This window comes from Schistocerca serialis, chromosome 7 (assembly GCF_023864345.2).
Source record: "Schistocerca serialis cubense isolate TAMUIC-IGC-003099 chromosome 7, iqSchSeri2.2, whole genome shotgun sequence".
Taxonomy (NCBI): domain Eukaryota; kingdom Metazoa; phylum Arthropoda; class Insecta; order Orthoptera; family Acrididae; genus Schistocerca; species Schistocerca serialis.
Genome location: NC_064644.1, coordinates 531,435,051 through 531,449,042, shown reverse-complemented (window position 1 = coordinate 531,449,042; position 13,992 = coordinate 531,435,051).

The window sequence follows — 13,992 nt, the reverse complement described above, 5'->3', positions numbered from 1 at the left end:
GAGTCCCGTGTGTTCTGGTGGACTCAGTATGTTAAAATGCTGAAGAATATGGATATATAGTGTGAATACGCTGCCGGAAAATGAAAAATTTGATCCGATAACTGCATATGATATCTGGGCGTTAGTAAATGTACTGTTTCAACGTCGTCCACAAACAGAAAGCTTAGGGGCCTTGTCAGAGCGCTATCTGTGACCACGCCTTATTAGTGATTTTCGTACATCCGTAGTTGAAATGGAGGACTGTGGGACGACAGCTGGTATAAATTTATATAAAAAATGAAGAAATTCCTCCAGCTGTATTTAAGGCGTCGATTTTGTCAACTAGTTTTAGCGTTGTAACAACGTCATCTTCAGGCCCATACATTTGATGACGTCAACTGTGTGTGGCGACACCTTAAATACAGCTGGAAGAATTTCTTCATTTTTAATATAAACCTTGTTAGGGAAGTCTGACAGATAGGGGGCTCAGTGCAGTGCAAATGTATGAAACAAGCAGGTGAACACAGTCCTACATTCAACTGAGTGAGTGTGAAAATGCGGCCGTCTGAATGGCGGAATGGTCCTTTCGAAGAACTGCCACACAAGCTGGACTTGCTGCATGAGCTGTGAAACGATGCTGTCGTCAGTGACGCCCGCGAACACTGTCACAGCTGTAGACAAGATTCTGGGCGTCCGCGGAGCGCAGGATTGTCGTACTGTAAGGGCAGCAGTGGCAGATGGTACAGCCACCACAGCACAGATAAGAGGACTTGTGAGCCCCAAAGTGTCAACATGAACTGTCGTAAACCCCTTATCAGCAGTGGCACTATGGGCACGCAAACCTCTAGCCTATCCTCAACTCACGCCACAGCATTGACGTGCACGGCTCGGTTGTTTTCGTCAGAGGATCACTTGGAAGATGGAAAGGCGCGGCGTGGTCCTTAGGATGAAAGCAAATTCTGCCTGCATGCAAGTGATGGTCATTGTTGTGGATGGGTGCCAGGAGGTGCCGTATTAAAACTCGTCTGAGCTTTTCAAATGATTTATTCGTTTCCACTACAGTGCTTTGTTGACCTTGGTCCGCATCACAGGCCCTGCAATGCTGAGGCCACTGACCCAGCGACCTGTGCAACGCAACACTGTGTTGTGCCGGCCTTGTTAGCCAGCTGTAGAGTTCCGATTACGTCAGCATAGCTGCGCCAGCAGCCGACTCAGCGGCCACCATCCGTGTTGACTCCATGCTGCTCCGCCGGGAGCCGTAGGCTGGCCCCACTGCTGCTTCTTCCTCGGCTGGTGTAGCTGGGAACAAGGCAGCAACAACCACCCGCGATCCAGCGTCGGAATCTGTGGCCCCTCGCCACGAAAGTCTCTGGCGTGTGTCAGGAGCCGAGATTACTGTCTGCAGTAGCGAGCCGAAGAGTGGCCCACCCTGGCTGGCTGCAGACCCTGCGTCGGCCTCAGAGGGTCGAACCATCGATCCGCCGTGGACTGGAACACTGTCACCCCATCTGTTGCTCCGTCTAGCCTGGCGGAGTGACATGCCCCGCCGTCCGGGAGAGCTGCCATACTTGAATGAATCTCGTTATAAAACTACACCTATATATACTCGGCTGCGCGCCTCTGTTTCGCTAACGCATTGCTCCGAGTCACTTACCCACACCCCAGTTGCGTCAGTGGGCCTCTTCTTCCTGTAACTTGCGACATGCAAACCGCTGCGTTTACACTTTTCAACGGTTCGATGGCCCCTGTGGCCTCAATTCCACTTCACAACCACTGGTCAGCGTAACTTACTGTAATCTTGCCCGCAGCTAACTGCAACTTGTGTGCTCCGAAATATTGCACCAAATCTAACTTCCCTATCATAAACTGTGGTCCCACTACAGTCATAGACTGTCAAGTTGGGTGCATTCGTCCAAGATACACTGGCTACATCTCAGGCCTTATGGTCTGGGGTGTGATAAGCTACAACTCGCAGTCACCTTTAGTGTTTCTGGAGGGGACGCCAACCAGCGCTCGGTACGTGGAGAATGTTATTAGCCCCTTTCTTTTGCCGTTCTTGCAAGAGAAAGGTGATGTGTTGTTCCAACTGGATAATGCTCGCCCACACACTGCCTGTGACACTCAACGTGCTCTGCAAGACGTATGGGAACTTCCTTGGCCAGCACAATCTCCAGATGAGTCTCTAATCGAGCACGTGTGGGATACGATGGGACGAGAAGTGACTCGTGCTGTTCGTCAACCAACAACTCTTACAGAACTACGTGAACAGGTCGAACAGGCGCGGCATAACGTATCCCAGGACAGCATTCGTCGTCTGTACGATCGACTGGATGGCTCCATTGCTGCCCGTCGAGGATACACCAAGTACTAGATGAATGTTTCAGCATGGGTTGATACCTGGTATCTGAGACAAGCTTGTGCTGTTGACTCAAAAAGGCGTACTGATTGTTTTTTTTTTCTTTTTTTCCTTTATTGAGTTTCGATTCCCCCTGAAGGGGGAGTGCTGGCAGCAGCGTAGTATGCCGCTCTTCAGCCTACAGAATTTGTTTTACAAAGATGAAGATAATAAATAATAAAAACAGGCGATAAAATCGGAGACTTAAATGGTAACATTGCGGAAAATCGTGGAACTTAAATCATAGAACAAAGGGTTGATGATGCTAATAAAATACATATGAAGCAGACAGGTAAAATAATAGACAGACAATTAAAAAAAAAACGACGACAGTCTGCTTTCTGTTCACAAGAGATATAAAATTCACACCCAGCGACAGCATGATTTCTGTTTGCAACACTTTGGAAAGACGAACAACACTGAACATTCACTTGAACACAGCACTTAAAAATTGGCACAAGTATGATACACCACATCTGAGGGTGGATGGGGGAACCCGGACAGATGACGGGAAAGAAAAGTGGGGGGGGGGGAGGTAGAGGAAAAAACCAAGGGGGGAAAGGAGCTGATGGAGGGCGAGGACCCATAAGAGGGGGGGCGGATGCTGGGCAGACGCAACAGGGAGTGGGGAAAGGCACAGAAGGAGTATACAAAAGGACTTGGGTGGGGGGGAGGAGGCAGAGAGAGGTTAGGTGGGGAGAAAACAGGATGGAAGGGGGGAGGGGAGAGGTAGTCCGGGAAAAGGACAGAGGCAAGGAGGGGGGGTGAGGATCAGAGTTGATAGGAAGGATAAATGGAGGGAGAGAAGGCATCATCCGGGAGGGGGAGTTGATGGTAGCCATGTTGGGAAAGAAGATGAAGTGTGTAGAAATGGAGGGTAAGGGGGACACAACAGTGAAAGTATGGCAGGGGGCAGTGATGGAGAGGAGAGAAGCAACCAGGGGGTGAGGGGGATCGAGGTGGCGGGAGGTGTAGAGGATGCTGATATGTTCGAGGAATAGGAGCAGATGGGGGAAGGAATGAGGTCGTAGAGTATCCGCGTGGGGGGCGGGAGGCGTATACAGAAGGCGAGGCGGAGTGCATGGCGTTCGAGGTTCTGGACGGACTTATAGAATTTTGGGGAGGGGGGGGGGGGGGCGGATATCCATGCAGGACTGGCATAACAGAGGATGGGACAGATTAAGGATTTTTAGGTGTGAAGAATGGTAGATGGGGATTGTTTTTCTGGCAGTGAAATTTAGAACGGATAAAATATGTTACAACATGAGAGTATTTTCTTGATCTATGCTTCATACTTAGCCTGGTTTTTAGGCTAATGTATTCGAAAGCCGTGCTGATTACCTTCCCACGTGTGCGCTGACGTAGCGAAACTCTCATCGGCGGTGTAACGTTAGATTTTTCTAGTCGCAGCTCCGGCGCTCAACGCGCGGTGTTTAATGTCGGTGTTTATGAGAGGGCGCGCAGGGCAGCCCGACCCTGGCCTGCTGATGTTAACACAGGCGGCGCTTTGAGAGGAAAAGCTGGCGGCGCGGCCGCAGAGGGCGCCAAAGCGTTCCTCCTGGCCACAAGGGCGCCGCCACCTGCCCGCCACCTGCCGGCCGCAGGCAGCAAAGGACAGGACAAAGCACTCGTCCCTTGCCGCCATGACAGCCAGGTCCAGACTAGCGCTCCAGGTCACGTAGTCTGCCTTACGGCGGTCCCTCGTATACAGTGAATCCAAAAAAGTACTCGTCTGGCTGCATATCTTTTAGAAAACAAAGACTGTGTAACATGAATAGAACCATACAGGGTGAGTCGCGTAAGACGTAACATCCCCATTATTCCTTTGGAGATTGCACGTATCGACAAGCGGTGCTCGGCGAATCATAGCCGACTATGGGGCACATACTTTGGTACAAGCACAATAATCACAACGTTTATGGTTCAAATGGCTCTGAGTACCATGGGATTTAACTTCTGAGGTCATCAGTCCCCTAGAACTTAGAACTACTTAAACCTAACTAACCTAAGGACATTACACACATCCATGCCCGAGGCAGGATTCGAACCTGCGACCGTAGCGGTCGCGCGGTTCCATACTGTAGCGCCTAGAACCGCTCGCCCACACCCGTCGGTACAACGTTTACATTGACCGAGATAATGAGGCAAGTACATGTTTTTTTTTTAATGGGACGCTATACCTTTTTACCATCATTCGAACGCTCTGGAAAAGACGCGTATAGTGATGTAACGCATGTTGCTATTGTGATTCAAATTTCCCTTAAAAGACGCTGGGAAATATTGTGCGATTGAAGGTCGAGGCGGTCGGAAGCGGCTGCAGACTGAAAACACGCCTCGCGCGACCCGCGGGCCGAGTTGCCGTGCTCTCAGCGGCATGCACGGCCTACTCGACGTAGGTAAATACTCATCCGCCCTCTTTTAAGCAAAGTTTGAATCACAATAGCAACATGCGTTACATCACTATACGCGTCTTTTCCAGAGCGTTCGAATGATGGTAAAAAAAGTCCAGCGTCCCATTTAGAAAAACATGTACTTGCCTCATTATCTCGGTCAATATAAACGTTGTGATTATTGTGCATGTACCAAAGTATGTGCCCCATAGTCGGCTATGATTCGCCGAAAACCGCATGCCGACACGTGCAATGGACCCCGGAATGAAGGGGGTGTTACGTCTTACGCGACTCACCCTGTATACAAAATCTAAAGAGCCAGTCATGTAAGAAGTACTTCGGTAAGTCATTTTTGTTGAAAAGCAAGGAAAGAAATACATCCATATCGACCACAGGGTTAAGAAAATAGAGAATGTAATACAAGAGCTAGTTCATAAAGTATTCGTCCACTATCCGAACATGCCGAAATTCTGCGAGCAGTGATTAAACTATAACGCTGACCCACGGCACACACTAGACTCAACAGTGCGCGGCCCCACACAATCGCCTGTTGTCGATCTGAACGGCGCCGATACGGTGCAGTTAGCGCCGAGGGCCGTAAGGGTAGCGAAGCGACGCTGATCGAAAGGAAACTTAATCTGGGCTTACGTAATGAGTGCAAATCTTCTTACGAGGTTGCCAAAGTAGTCGGTAGACCTACATCGACGGTTCAGTCGATAATAGATCGATTTTACGCAACAAAATCGTTAAGAAACCAACTATGTAACGGACGCCCTCACAAGTTGGTTGATACAGACGTGAGATTTATCACGAGGGAAATGAAGAAGAAACCTAAAATCAGCGCTCCTCAGTTGGCTGGGGAGTTAGAGTTTAGGAGAAAGAAGGTATGTGCCAACACTATCAGAAATACCTTCAAAACGTGTATCACGTCCGGGTAGCGCGCAAGAAATTGTGGGTCACTGAACAGAATCGAAAGAAATGTCTTCATTTTGCGATGGAACACAGATTCAAAAAGGAAGAGTTCTGGAATAGAGTAATATTTTCTGATGAGAGTAAATGTAACGTATTCGGGTCGGATGGCAGGTGAATGATGTGGAGTAAGAAGAATGCGGAGGTGTTGCCACGCAATCTTGTGCCAACGGTTAAACACAGTGGCGGCTCCCTGATGGTGTGGGGCAGGCGAATGAGTGCTGCAGGTGTTGGAAAAATTTATATTTCATATAGGGTACAATGGATCACCACATGTATATCAACATTTTAAAGGACAATCTGAATCCTAGCGCCGAAAAATTAGGTGTGCAATCAAATTTTTCATCAAGATAACGACCCAAAGCATACGGTTCTAAATACAAGGCTGTGACTCTTGTACAACCTAACACCCCTCCTCAGAGCCCAGACATTAATTCTATTGAACATCTTTGGAAAGTACTGGAAGATAGTACCAGGAGAAGAAACATTTCTAACAAGAGAGACCTGAAAGAAGCCTCTCTGACAGGGAACTTGGTCAAGTAGATGCCCAGACGACTACGAGCAGTAATAGCTGCCAAGGGAGAGCCCACTAAATATTAACTTTTGTAATTGAAATCATATTTTCAGATTGTAAATTAAAAAAATATGAGCGAACGAATACTTTTTGAAGCAGCACTTGGATAAATTATCCATTTTGTCAAAATTGTTATCGCTATGGATGTATTTATTTCGATGTCCATCAGTAAAAATGACTTACCAAGGTTCCTTGTACATGACTGGATGTTCACATTTTATGTTCCCTTCCTTTCACGAGACATATACTTACTTTTTTTTTAAAAAAATTACCACTGGACGAATATATTTGGAGTCACTGTAGTTTCACAGTTCACCGCACCTTATTTCACTGACACAAACATTTCCACCACGCTCAGTTCATCCCTTCATCCTATGAAACAATAATTCGCGAAACAAATGATCCTTCGTTCCTCTAGGATGTCAGACTAAGTCTGGGCAACCAGATTTCCGAGATCCAAATGTGGGACCTAAATTAGAAGTTCAAATGAATCGACATTTTATGCAAACTTTAATTTATAATACATCTATAAAGTAGATTTCTGTTAAAATATCTGATTCACGATCCAGTTACATAGAGCACTGTTAAAACTCTCACTATATATATAATCAGGGCTTATCACCGCAAATATTGTGGAACTGGAAAGTGCTATTGACTTGCGGTTTCTACAGAATGAGTTGGTAGTCAGGGGCTCGTGCTGTTAGCCAACAAACAGATTGTAGTAATACTTACACTATCTGATCAAAAGTATCCGGGCACCTGGCTGAAAATAACTTACAAATTCATGGCGCCCTCCATCGGTAATGCTGGAGTTCAATATGGTGTTAGTCCACTCTTAGCCTTGATGACAGCTTCCACTGTCGCAGGCACACGTTCAGTCAGGTGCCGGAAGGTTTCTTGGGGAATGGCAGCCCATTCCTCACGGAGCGCTGCACTGGCGAGAGGTGTCGATGTCGGTCGGTGACGCCTGGCACGACGTCGGCGTTCCAAAACATCCCAGAGGTGTTCTATAGCATTCAGGTCAGGACTCTTTGCAGGCCAGTCCATGACAGTGATATTATTGTCGTGTAACCACTCCAACCCAGGACGTGCATTATCAACGCGTGCTCGATCGTGCTGAAAGGTGCAATCGCCATTCCCGAATAGCTATTCAACAATGTGAAGCAAGAAGGTGCTTAAAGCATCAATGTAGGCCTGTGCTATGATAGTGTTACGCAAAACAACAAGGTATGCGAGCCCCCTCCACACATCATAACACCACCGCTTCCGAATTTTACTGTCGGTACTATACACGCTGGCAGATGGCGTTCACCAGGCATTCGCCGTACCCACACCCTGCCATCCGATCGCCAGATTGTGTACCGTAATTCATCACTCCACGCAACGTTTTTCCACTGTTCAGTCGTCCAATGTTTACGCTCCTTACACCAAGCGAGGCGTCGTTTGGCATCTACCGGCGTGATGTGTGGCTATGAGTAGCCTCTCGACCATGAAATCCAATTTTTCTCACCTCCCGCCTAACTGTCATAGTACTTGCAGTGGATCCTGATGCAGTTTGGAATTCCTGTGTGATGGTCTCGACAGGTGTCTGCCTACTACACATTACGACCCTCTTCAACTATCGGCGGTCTCTGTCAGTCAACAGACGTGGTCGGCCTGTACGCTTTTGTGCTGTACGTGTCCCTTCAAGTCTCCACTTTCACTTCGGAAACAGTGGACCTAGGGACGTTTAGGAGTTTGGAGTTCTCGAGTGTAGACATATGACACAAGTGACACTGAATCACCTGACTACGTTCGCCCATGAGTTCCGCGGAGAGCCCCATTCTGCTCTCTCACGATGTCTAATGACTACTGAGGTCGCTGATATGGAGTATCTGGCAGTAGGCGGCAGCACAATGCACCTACTATGAAAAACATAGGGTTTGGGGGTGTCCGGAAACTTTTGATCACATAATGTATAAAGTGTACTTTTTGTGCAAACATGTATTTTTTAAACGAAATGGTGCCTACTGACATAAAAAAACTGAAGGTAGGGTGTGTTTAATACCAGTACAGATTGCAAAGCCGTAATCGTACGTTTTGGAATTAATTCCTTGTACTACATTCTGACATCTTAAATTCAATGAAGGCCCTTAATGTCTTCCTCAGTAAGATATGAGTGCTAAAAGGAACTCGTTAAACTTCGGTTACACGATAAATCAGTCTAACCTAAAAGCCGTAAACTCAACTAAATACCTAGGTATTACAATTACGAACAACTTAAATTGGAAAGAACACACTGAAAATGTTGTGGAGAAGGCTAACCGAAGGCAGCGTTTTATTGGCAGGACACTTATAAAATGTAACTGACCTACTAAGGAGACTGCCTACACTACGCTTGTCCGTCATCTTTTAGAATACTGCTGCGCGGTGTGGGATCCTTACCAGGTAGGACTGACGGAGTACATCGAAAAACTTCAAAGAAAGGCAGCACGTTTTGTATTATCGCGAAATATGGGAGAGAGTGTCACAGAAATGATACGGGATTTGGGCTGGAAATCATTAAAGGAAAGGCGTTTTTCGTTGCGATGGAATCTTCTCACTAAATTCCAATCACCAACTTTCTTCACCGAATGCGAAAATATTTTGTTGACACCGACCTACATAGGGAGGAACGATCACCACGATAAAATAAGCGAAATCAGAGCTCTTACGGAAAGATATAGGTGTTCATTCTTTCCGTGCGCTGTACCAGATTGGAATAATAGAGAATTGTGAAGGTGGTTCGAGAACTCTCTGCCAGTCACTTAAACGTGATTTGCATAGTATCCATGTAGATGTAGATGTAGAAGAACTAGATAGCAGCCTTAGCAGTGCACATTGAACTTCATACTTGTGAAGCATAACATGTAGTTTTGAATCCCCCTATACCGTTAATGAAACAAATGCTTAATGGATTTGTTCATACAAAAAAGGATACATGTTATAACTCGTACAACAGGTTATTTTGCAGCCAATTAAACACGCTGAACTTGCTCCGCGATATATTATCAAACTGTTGAGGAAGACTAATCGCCAACCTGCTATAAAATTAATTTCAAACAAATTACAACTCTAGCCTTTTACGTTCGATTATGGTGAGATTTACTCATAGTTCTTTGGTGATCAGACATGTTGCGTCCTCTGGTGCAGTGCGCATGCCATTTGTACGTGCTTTTTCCTTGTTTACCTCTTGATGTGCATTAGTTATTCCGTCAGCTGTACTTATTACAAAATATCGATCTGATGCTAATTATCACTATCTCCGGCAGAATGCAGCATCATTTTGACTATCCTAAGGATTGCTTTGCCTCGCAGACAGTACAGAACAACTATTCCTTTCCTGGAGCGCACATCAATACGAACTGTTACGAACTGAGTTTGTCTGCGTACACGTCAATGTGCAGCGTGCCTCAGGACGTAAGAAGTTGGGAACCCCCTGTACGGTAGATACATCTAAAGATTTATAAATTATCAACCTAACAAGGATGACGCTATACACTCTCTGATAATTACATTTTCTTTCATGTAATTTCTATACATTTCTTCTGAAACAAATTGAGAAAAACAACAAAGCAATAAAGTTATGCTCGTACAGAATCAATAAGTACAATAAACAGCATTAGACAAATAATAAGACAGACGACAAAGCAGATACGAAGCAGTGTTACATGGTTTTAAGATGATAGCGTACTTACGTTGCAGATGACATGGATGAGGTAATCCGCAATATCGGTGTGAGTTACCCTCCAACAAGCACTGTACACTTTTACGAAGTTTTGTTACAACTGCGCATATTTTTGACATCAGCTGTATTAGGCATGGGAATCATACACATTGGTGACACACGGAAATTTGTGGCGGACCGGGAATCGAACCCGGGTCTCCCGCTTATTGCAAGCGGTCGCCTTAATCATCTCTTTTTCTTTTTGTTTTTAATCAGAGTGACTTGGTACTGTCATGAAACTTCAGTACACCATAGTCAAATCATCATGTAATATAAGCTACAAATGGGAGAAAACGACACAATAATTAAAGGAGAAAGGAAAAGAAACCGAGGACATAGCCGAAAAACCATCACCAAGCTCTAATTATGTGTATAAAAAAATTTTATATAGGTTTTTTAAAATATTTATTTTAATTCTTATATAGAATCTGAAAGCAGAAAGACAACGGGATCAGATTATATTCGAAATAGCAAACTAAGAAAAATTCCAATCTGATTTCAAGGATTGTATATGCTCATGTGTATATATACTTCATTTATACACATTTCGCAATAGATCTGGAGCGATACGAAATCAAAACAAAACAAAACGAGCAGGTAAAGTAGGAGAGAACAAGCCGAAGCAAATCAGATGTGAAACATACTTAACAAAGAAAACACGTCATCAGAAAAATGAAATTAACCAACACCTTGCTAATGGAAAGCGAGATTCAACATGTTGGCAAAGAGGTCTCGATATCGAGGCTTTCGCAAGCATTTCCAACAGGCCGTGATCATGTATTGCATGAAGTTCATGTGATCTTCCCCCTCACCTTCTACAACATAATGAACGAACCGTCCCAACAACCATATAACGGTATAGGTTTTTGACCACGGAAAGAAGGAAGAATGAAGGGGCAATATGATGTCCGTAGTGTATAAAGTCTCAGAAGATGGAGTAATGAAGGCCACTTGCACCCTAATGCAAGACGAATTTGCCATATGACGTCCATCAGTAAAGGGATGCTGTATCGTATCTGTAGACGGACAACGATTACATAAATCCATGTCGCTAAGTGCAATATGGAGAAGTTGGCGTTGGTTAGAATCAAGTTATTGACTACCTTAAACCAAGAGGACGCGACGAGCATCGGCAGAATGGAACTCATATTGCGCCAAACTGTCGTCCAGTTTGTTTCCGGCGATCCTCTTTCAACGAGGTTCGGACAAGGCACTGCTTTCCAAAAGTCTGTAGGAATTTCATGGTGACGATGGGTCTCCATAAAATGTCAGCTGCTAAATAGCTCACCGCAAGGCAAAAGTCGCGAATGTGTTCTAACTTACAATTTGTGCGACCAACATCTATAGGGGGTTCAAGACTAGCAGGACGGGCGCAGAGAAAGAACGAGACTTGAATGTGTGAGTTTCTTGAGTCATCATCAAAACAGTACGTCGCACGTATAGCATCTTTGACTTCCGCCTCCCCCCCCCCCCTAAAGGAACGACCAGACAACAATTGCTGTAGTTTCATCGCCATCATCTAGGGAAGACAATAAACTTGGGCCACGTAATAAGCTTTGCATAAGACATATGTATCCAGTATTCAGAGTTTCTGGAGTAGAGTAAGAGAACTTTGATGTTTTGCAACAATCATTTCCATCAGAGCCGACATCCTACTATTAACTGCCCGCGCCAGTCTTGTAATCAAAGTTTAACAAAGTAATTGGGTGAAAGCTGAAAGGTCTCTGTTGGATTACTTTCATGTTTAATTTCTTAAATCTGTTGTCATTTACGGCATAAATTCCTCTTCTAAATTTACTGTGGCGTTTCTGACTATCTGGGAGGAGACTGAGTAGTGGAACGTGTTACTTTTACACATAAACAAGAACGATCTGTCACACTACTACACTTTAAAACACAGTTTATATGTAATTCATGTCACACAGTCTCATACGGAACCTACATCCGCTTTCTTTTATATACTGTATATGATAAGATACTGTCATCCCCCTTCCCTTCTATGTGAGAGGATGAATGAGCAAATGTATTTCTAGTTGCATGCTTGAGGGTAGCAGACAAGCCTGTCTGCTAGAGAACAGTAGGACCAACGTCGGAACAGGTAGCTACGCTTTCTAAAAGCAAAGAGGTTTCTATCCTTAGTATGGTCCTGTCCGTCCGTTGTCATGTTGCTATAGGAAGCTGCCCCTCTGGCCACTTCCGTTTGTATTTGTGAGCCACCCCTCAGGAAGGGACCAGTCAGTCTGTCCGTGGCGAGCGTCTGAAGTGGTAAGATCTCCGGCTAAGCGCGTCTCTGCTAAGTCCGTAGGACAATGGATTTCTTAAGTTCAGCCTAACTGAAAATTTAATCACCTTCATTTCAGGTTTAGCTCTAAAATATCTAATTTTATCTTAAATTGCAGCGCAGTGTAATTCTCGTGTGAAGTTCAGAATATATTCCGGTAGTTGCTTTGTCACTACTTTGTGAGTAAAGTGGAACCACGTGTTGATCAGTAACTCTAACTAAGATCATCAATCTTAAATGCGAATGTGCGTGAGATTATAACGTCTCGTCTTGACAATATTTTTTTTTAATATAGCAACTTTTCTTTATGTTCAACCCACGTGGGGTGTACTTTGTGAAACCAGTACCACGTGCTTATACAATTGTTTGACCCATCAGGTTAATAGTAAGACGATAGTAACCAGTTCGAGGTTTTTTTTTATAAATTGCTTTTCGATCTAATTTATTTTAATTATCAAAATTATTGTGGAGTTACACTCTTTGTGTAAACCAAGTTGACCACGTGAAGCATGTGGTGTAATCATCAAAGTAGCCCTCAGCTATTCTTTTCGGGAAGATTTCACAAAGAGTTAATATGAATTTAGTATACCAGTGTGTGGTAATTACATGACGGACAGGATTGTGCTACGAACGTAACTTCTTTGGGTGAAAATTGAATCGGTTGGTAGTGGTTAATTTTCTGTTGCATTCTTTGTGTGTTGTTTTATGAATGCAGTGTTGTATGCAGTCTCCCAATCTTGGCTCCATATTTGATGTGTTCCATAAGATTACAATCTCACATTTTAACAATCCTAAATAAGGCACCAGTTTAGTTAGGAATCAAGTTTAATACGCTGAAATTTCAATGATCAATGTTAAAATAAATTTCCAAATATAAACTGATTTATTTCTTTTTATTTAAATTCTCTTTTATATATATATCACCGATTGTCGTATGACTATTAAAAGATTATAATTAATGTTAGTCTGGTTAGGAATTTGGTAAGCTAGATTGGATACCTGGTGAAACAGTTACTCAGTAATGCAAGGTTAACTTCCCCAGACAGCTCACAGTTTTTAACCCGCTTTTATTGACTATCAGCACGGCTTACACCACAAAATTAAAGTAACAACGATACACAGCTATCAGGGGAAGCCAGTCCAGGGCGTTTCGGGATTAAAACAATTTGTTCCACTTTGAGTGAGGTCGGCACTACTCTACCCTGTAACACTTCCCTGCAAAGGGACTTACGGGCAGCACCCAACAACGACCGAAAGCGCACGGAAAATTTCTTAGGAAGTCCATCCAGACCCGGACACTTTTGAGAAGGCGATCCCACAATAAGTTTGTAAACTTCCTTTGGCTGGAATGCAGTTGAGAGCGTTTCATTATGTTTAGGTGTAATTGACGTATCCAACGTGCTGACTAGTGGGTCGTAAAATGATGCAATGGACTCATCCATGTCGCAGATGTCTACATAGTACTGGTGTAAGATCAGCTTGTTCTGGTACGATACATCCAGTATTTGTCGCGAGAGAATCAATACAAGCGCGTCGGCGACGGGTCTGATACCGAAACAAATGATATTAGGAAGTCAGTTCTTGCGTCACCAATGATCGTGGCTTGGGTCGCATTTTCAACCATTCCATTTGTGTTCTTTTCAAGGTCAACAATTATGC